A 7,645-nucleotide genomic window follows, 5' to 3' on the forward strand; every position below is an offset into this window, starting at 1 on the left:
CCGAAGTGTGAACAATTGAATTGACAAAAATCTTCCTTTCTTTTAAGTAATTGACAAGCACATGTATTGCACGGATATATCGTAGGCGAATTCGACAGGCTTGCGCTTGTTGATTTTTCGAAAGGAACTTGCAAGCTACCTTGTTCTAGCCAGCTATAGAGTACGCGCACGAGTAGTTCCAGTAGTGAACATGCAGTATATAGTACGCCACCAAGTTTATTCTTTATATTTTGCAGGTGACAAGTGCCGTATCTGTTTCTCCAGGCAGCTGGCGAAACTCGCCATGCTTATTCTACTGGCATTGCTGCTCCGTGCTATGGAGCTGGAAATGTATACTGCGTTCATGAGAACAGCACGGATCTGCAGTCACTGCTGGATTTCAAGCAGGGCGTCACCAGCGATTCTAATGGGGCCTTAAGCTCTTGGAACACGGACACCCACTATTCTAGGTGCAAGCATGTCACATGCACCCAGACACGACCATGGCGCGTCTCGGGGCTCAACCTTACGGGCCAAAGTTTAAAAGGCCAAATCAGCTCCTCTCTTGCAAACCTGACGTTCCTTAGTGTGGTTGATCTGTCCGTTAACAGCTTCTTTGGCGAGTTACCTCCTCTTAATGGTCTCCAGCAACTAGACACTCTTGATCTGAGACATAACTCACTTGAGGGGAATATTCCTGATGCACTTACAAATTGTTCCAAACTAAAGAATCTGTACCTCTCTCACAACCAGCTCTCTGGTACCATTCCTCCTAAAATAGGCTCCCTTTCCAATCTAGGAGTTTTGCTTCTTACCCATAATAATCTCACCGGGATCATTCCTCCTACCTTTTCAAACCTCACCAGCTTGTACTTTTTCAGCATTGTAGCAAATCAACTTGAAGGAAGCATTCCCCATGGGATTTGGCAATCGTCCAATTTGACGACTTTGGAATTCGGTAATAATAGCCTTTCAGGTGAAATCCCACAATCGATTAATATGTCTCGTCTCCAAATGCTAGGTTTGGAGTACAATAAGATAAGCAAGGTCTTGCCATCTAACATTGGGGATGCCCTCCCTAGTCTCCAACGTCTAACGTTGGAAGGCAACTCGTTCATAGGTCAAATCCCAACTTCCCTAGGCAATGCTTCAGGGCTGCAGGTTATAGACTTATCAGAAAACAGTTTCACATGACTAGTTCCTGCTTCTTTGGGAAAGCTTTCGAGCCTATACCAGCTAAACCTTGACATGAACAAGCTTGAAGCAGAGAATAGGCAAAGCTGGGAATTCTTACATGCTTTGAGAAACTGTGGTTCTCTAAAAAAAGCGCTCACTCTATGGTAATCGGCTGCAGGGAGATATACCAGATTCGGATGGTACCTTATCCATCACCCTTGAATATCTGTCATTCGGCAGAAACGAATTAACAGGGATAGTTCCCCCTACCATAGGGAACCTTTATAACCTGGTTAAACTGGGACTAGAGGAGAACAATTTGAGTGGTGCACCTGAAGAATGGATTGGAAAGCTAAAAAAACTACAAGGTCTATATCTCAGTAGTAACAACTTTACCGGTTCAATTCCATCCTCCATCGGCTACCTTACTCAGTTGACATTGCTCTTTCTAGATAGAAATGAATTTGAAGGTCCCGTACCTCTCAGTATTGAAAACGTTGTACAGCTCTCAATGCTGAACCTTAGCTACAATAACTTCCAGGGTAACATACCTCTAGGGGTTCAAAATCTTAAACAACTCTTTCTGCTAGACCTTTCATCAAACAAGTTTACTGGGGAAATTCCTTATGGTCTGGGGCAATGCCAAAACTTAGTAACAATACAAATGGACCAAAATTTTCTCATAGGAGACATTCCGGCATCATTAGGCGACATAAAGGGCTTGATCTTACTCAACCTTTCCCATAATAATTTGTCGGGGAGCATCCCTATAACCCTCAATTATCTATCAATCCTCAACAAGCTAGATCTTTCATACAATAATCTCCAAGGAGAATTACCACAAAATGGAGTGTTAGCAGATTCTACCGTTGTTTCACTCTATGGAAATCGGGGACTCTGCGGAGGAGCTGTCATTCTCCATATGCCCTCATGCCCAAATGTTTCTCATAGAATTGGAAAACAATATTACTTGGTCAGAGTGTTGATTCCCATAATTGGCTTCATGTCACTCGTATTGTTGATCTACCTTTTACTCCTTGTGAAGAAGACCCCCCAAAAAAATATATCACTGACTTCTTTTGGCCAGGATTTTCTTGAAGTTTCTTACAATGATCTAGATCAAGCCACAAGGAACTTCTCAGAATCTAACCTTGTTGGGAGAGGAAGCTATGGTTCAGTCTATAGAGGAAAGTTAAAGGAAGACAAAATGGAAGTGGCCGTGAAGGTTTTCAACCTTGAGATGCAAGGTGCAGAGAGAAGCTTCATGTCAGAATGTGAAGTACTGAGAAGCATTCAGCATCGGAATCTTCTCCCCATCATAACTGCATGCTCGTCGATCAATAACAACGGTGATGATTTCAAAGCTTTAGTTTATGAGTACATGCCTAATGGGAATCTGGACACATGGTTGCATCCCAATGGAGAGGGTAAAGTTCTAAATAAGCGTCTAGGCCTAACCCAAAGAATAAGCATAGCCGTAAACATAGCTGATGCATTGGACTATTTGCATCATGATTGTGGAAGGCCCACTATTCATTGTGATTTGAAGCCTAGTAACATCCTTCTAGATGTTTATATGACCGCTCTTTTGGGAGATTTCGGTATTGCAAGGTTTTATGCTGATTCTTCGTCGACATCAACATGCTCAATCGGTTTGAAAGGTACTATAGGATATATTCCTCCAGGTATGATGATTCTGTATAACCTTTATTTTATCTAATACAACACTATACTTCTGCATAACTTCACGTTTGACATACATGCCTATTTAGAGTACGCGGGCGGAGGCCATGCATCAACTTCTGGGGATGTGTATAGTTTTGGAATAGTGCTTTTGGAGATGCTGACAGGCAAAAGACCAACACATCCTATGTTCAAGGATGGACTTGACATCGTCAACTTCGTGGAGAGCAGCTTTCCAGAACAAATGTTACAAGTCATTGATCCTCATCTCATAGATGAATACAAGGACTTTTCTCAACAAAAGATGGTACCAGAAAATGTGTTCACCCAATGCGTGGCGTCTCTGTTGCAGGTCGCGCTTTCTTGTACTCATGCATTGCCAACAGAACGAATGAACATGAGACAAATAGCCACCAAGATGCATGCAATCAAGACGTCATGTCTTGTACGGAAATCTAAGAGTCTATTTGATAGAGCTTTAACTTTAAAAAAAAATTGAAGTTAGATTTTTTAGTTCTAAAATTTTTTGGAACTAACTATGGGTACACTAAAGGTGTTTGTATGAGCTATCTTGTTTTTATTTTAAACTAAAAATATATGTTTAAACTATTTTATTTTAGTATACAAACTATATATCTAATGTGGAGTTGGGAGCTAGAGCCCACCGAAACAAAGCCTAAGTATGCTAGCTAGAGCGACTTGTTTAACTGGAACTGTGGAGCTGCGGCACTGGGAGTTAGCGATGGGTATGTAGGATTCTTTATGCTTTGATCCCCGAGAACGTTTTGAAGTCTCAATCCATTATGTTGTTCTTTTTTTCTTCTTTTTAATAATTAGAGTACAAATGTACAACAAGACTTTTTGGTGATTAAAAAAATTACCTAATATTTGTATATGATATGGATCCTTCTATATCTGTTCTGGAAATACAGAGGACCAGATGACCACATGACTAGAGGACCACTAGCTACATGTGAGGTGTTGAGAAGCATTTATCATCAGAACCTTTTCCTATCCTAACTGCATGTTCAGCTATAGACAATATAGGTAATGATTTCAAAGCTCTATGTTTCCCGAACGGAAACTTGTGTCAAAGTTTATAAACTTAAAAAGTAATAAATGCGATCGTACCAGTATACGTGAGGTATACGAAGTAAAGGAGAACGATGTAACGGGAACATGACCTTTATTCATTTATTATCGAATTCATAAAGTACATGATTTCTCAGATTATAACTTATTACTTCACAACACACACGATGATCCGATGATTATATCTTCTTGCTTCCCGAGGCTTCGTGAAGCAACTCTGGTTAATTACGCCTTCGAGCTACCTCCGCTACGCTGGTGGTCGTCGTCTTGAGGTTGTCTTCGAGTTTGCAAAGTTGTCTCATTGACCATAGGCAACCCGGGGCATCATCGGTCGATATTGACCTTGGCATAGTGTAAAGGCAACAAAGGTGAGTTAGCAGTACAGCACGACGCGTAGCTTCAACCAATGCAATAGCTAGGCTGCGACTAAGAGCTCGACACCGTACTTAGCTCACTAACTCCCTTGGACCTCAGTATGAAACTTCATCGGTCAACCGAAAGCAATAGGCAACAGCCCCGGAGGCAAAAGCCACACAAGCCACAAGCCCCAATGGCAAGGGTAATCACATTTCTCACTGCTGATTGCTCATAAATATCATGGAGGGGAGGTATATGTCATCTCCCACAGCAGTAGAATGATTCAATAGGCAACAACATGACCAATGCTTCAGTAGGTAGCAAGGTGAATAGGGGGCAGCATAAGATTGCCCACCATCAAATAAGCAGCAGCAACAGCGTCCATAGGCCTTAACAGCACTGTTGGCCCAGGTCATCATCAAGCAAGGCAATTGCCACTGTGAATTGATCAACTCCATCTGAGCATTGCCTCCATCAAATAGCATAGAGAACACTGAACAGCAAAGGCTCTACCCAATTCAGCCTTTATGAGCTTCAATTTAACCATCACAAACGACATAACAGCAATAAGGCACAACAATGGGCCATGGAACCGAATTGGCCTCATCACCTTAGGAGCCAAGAACACGTCATCCGGCAACAAGAATACGGCTATAGGCAAATCAGGCCAGACCAACAGGCCATACATTGGCCACATGCCATAACACAATAGTCAGGCTCGGAGGAGGCAGCGGAGAATACACACACTCCACCTGAGCCCAGAACAGAGAGGGATCACGGTGACCGGGCTCCAGAACGAGCACAACAGCGACACGATCGCAACCCCAATAGAGAAAGAGAGGTCACAGTGGCCAGGCTTCAGCACACAAGCACACCACACCGGCCGGCAGGCCGGCAAATACATTGGCCAAGAAATAAAGACCGCAACGACGAGCACGTCTGGCCAACAAACACATCGGCGAGCAGCGCATCATAGGCATGTGTACACGGCCAGGCAGCATACAACGTGTCGGCATGAGGCACACAACGCGCGCGCGCGCGCACACACACACACACACACACACACATATATATATATATATATACACACACACACACATGTTCAAGGGACAAGAACATGTTCATTCGAGTGGCAGTTCCACCCGAATGGGTGTCCCATTGTTGTAATTGCTAATGACAATAATCACTAATTGATCACATGTTTAACTGAAAGGTTGTCTGTTCATAACACTCCCCCTTGATCAATTATCTTGTATATAAACTTCTTGTTGGAAACTCCTCTAAAATCCAGTGGAAAAAATATGAGGAGAAATAGTATTTTATATGTTGATATACCATTAAAACTCCTTTAAAACCCAATGGAAAAATATAACGAGAAAATGATATGGTATATATTAGTTATTGCCTCATTGTAAGGTCATATGAGAAAACTCATTGGTGAGTTTAGAGAGCAATAATTATGATCTTTGGATCATATTAAAATCCTCCAAAAACCATTTGGAAAATGGGAAGAACAAAGTAGATATTGTCTTATTAAAAACCTTATATGAGAAACCGTATAGGAAAAACTCAAAAAGGAAAAGAGTGCAATATAATATGAACATATTATTATTTAGGGATCAACTTCCCCCTGAATCTTGCAAATCTCGCAGTCGTCGCATACCAATTCCATGAATATATTTTTGGAATGTAGAAGTTGGTAAGGACTTAGTGAACAAATCAGCAAGATTATCAGATGATTTGATTTGTAAGATGTATATTTCCCCATTATTTTGTAATTCATGAGGATAGAACATTTTAGGGGAAATATGTTTAGTTATAATACTCTTTATGTAACATGTTTGCATTTGAGCAATGCATGCAGAATTATCTTCGTAGATAATTGTCGGTGATTGAATAGGACCAATAACACATGATTGTTGTATGTGGTTGATCATTCTGTGAAGCCATACGCATTCATATGATGCTTCATATAATATAATTATTTTGGAATGATTATTAGATGTAGCCACTAGAATCTATTTTGAAGACTTCCATAAAATGGTTGTTCCACTATTTAAGAACACAAAGCATGTTTGTAACCTGGTATTAAGGAGATCTGATAAGTAGCCAGCGTCAATGTATCCAATCATATTCATATCTTGATTTCTTTGGAAGGAAAGACCAAGATCTATAGTGCTTTGGAGATATCGTAAGTTATTCTTGACTCCTATCCAATGACGTTTAGTTGGAGTAGTGCTATGCCTAGCTAGTAAGTTTACTGCAAATGCGATATCAGACCTGTTGCAATTTGCAAGATACATAAGCGCCCCAATGACACTAAGATAAGGAACCTCAGATCCCAATATCTCTTCTCCTTCCTCTCGTGGTCTAAATGGATCTTTCTCCACGTCAAGAGATCAAACAACCATGGGAGTCTTGGAAGGGTATGATTTTTTCATATTGAATTTCTCCAATATTTTCTGGGTATATGTGGCTTGGTGTAGTAGAATACCTGAAGGAAGATGCTCGAGTTGTATTCCCAAGCAAAATTTGGTTTTACCTAAATCCTTCATTTCAAATTCCGTCTTTAGATGATTGTGTGCCTCATCTATATCTTCTGTATTTCCGATGATATTGAGATCATCAACATACACAGAGATAATACAAAATCTTGTTGAAGATTTCTTTATGAAGACACATGGGCAATCATCATTGTTGGAATATCCCTTTTGTAAAAGGAATTCTTTTAGTCGGTTGTATCACATTATTCCCAAATGTTTTAAACCATATAATGATTTTTTAAGTTTTACACAATACATGTTGCGGTTTGCATTTAGATTCAGAATGTCAAGTCCTTCAGGGACTTTCATATATATGTCCGAATCAAGTGGCCCATAAAGGTATGCGGTCACTACATCCATCAATTGCATAGATGGATTATTTTGAACTGATAATGAAATTAGATATCAGAACGTGATTCCATTCATTACTGGAGAATAAGTATCATTGAAATCAATGTCGGGTCTCTGTGTGAACCCTTGTGCTACAAGCCTCGCTTTATATCTCACCACCTCGTTGTTTTCATTCCGTTTGCGGACGAAAACCCACTTGTATCCCACATGAAAAATGTTACGATGAGTAGGTATTACTGATGTGAATACCTTTCTTTTGGAGAGCGAGTGTAATTCTGCCTGGATTGCATCCTTCCATTGTGTCCAGTCTGAGCGCTTGCGGCCCTCTGCCATGGTCTTTGGATCTGGATAATTGAGAAGGTCGTTTGCAATCTTTGAGGAGAAGTATGTGTCAACAATTGCAGTCTTTCTGTCAAATGATTCTCTAAAATCAATATAATTGATGGAAATTTCATCTACCATTT

The 7,645-nt window shown here is 40.6% G+C and overlaps 1 pseudogene; it reads left to right on the forward strand.

Moving 5' to 3' along the window:
• The first annotated feature begins 240 nt into the window (after window positions 1-240).
• LOC133919308 (receptor kinase-like protein Xa21) lies at window positions 241-3,736 on the forward strand (annotated as a pseudogene).
• Window positions 3,737-7,645: the final 3,909 nt, after the last annotated feature.

Source organism: Phragmites australis, chromosome 5 (genome assembly GCF_958298935.1).
Source record: "Phragmites australis chromosome 5, lpPhrAust1.1, whole genome shotgun sequence".
NCBI lineage: Eukaryota > Viridiplantae > Streptophyta > Magnoliopsida > Poales > Poaceae > Phragmites > Phragmites australis.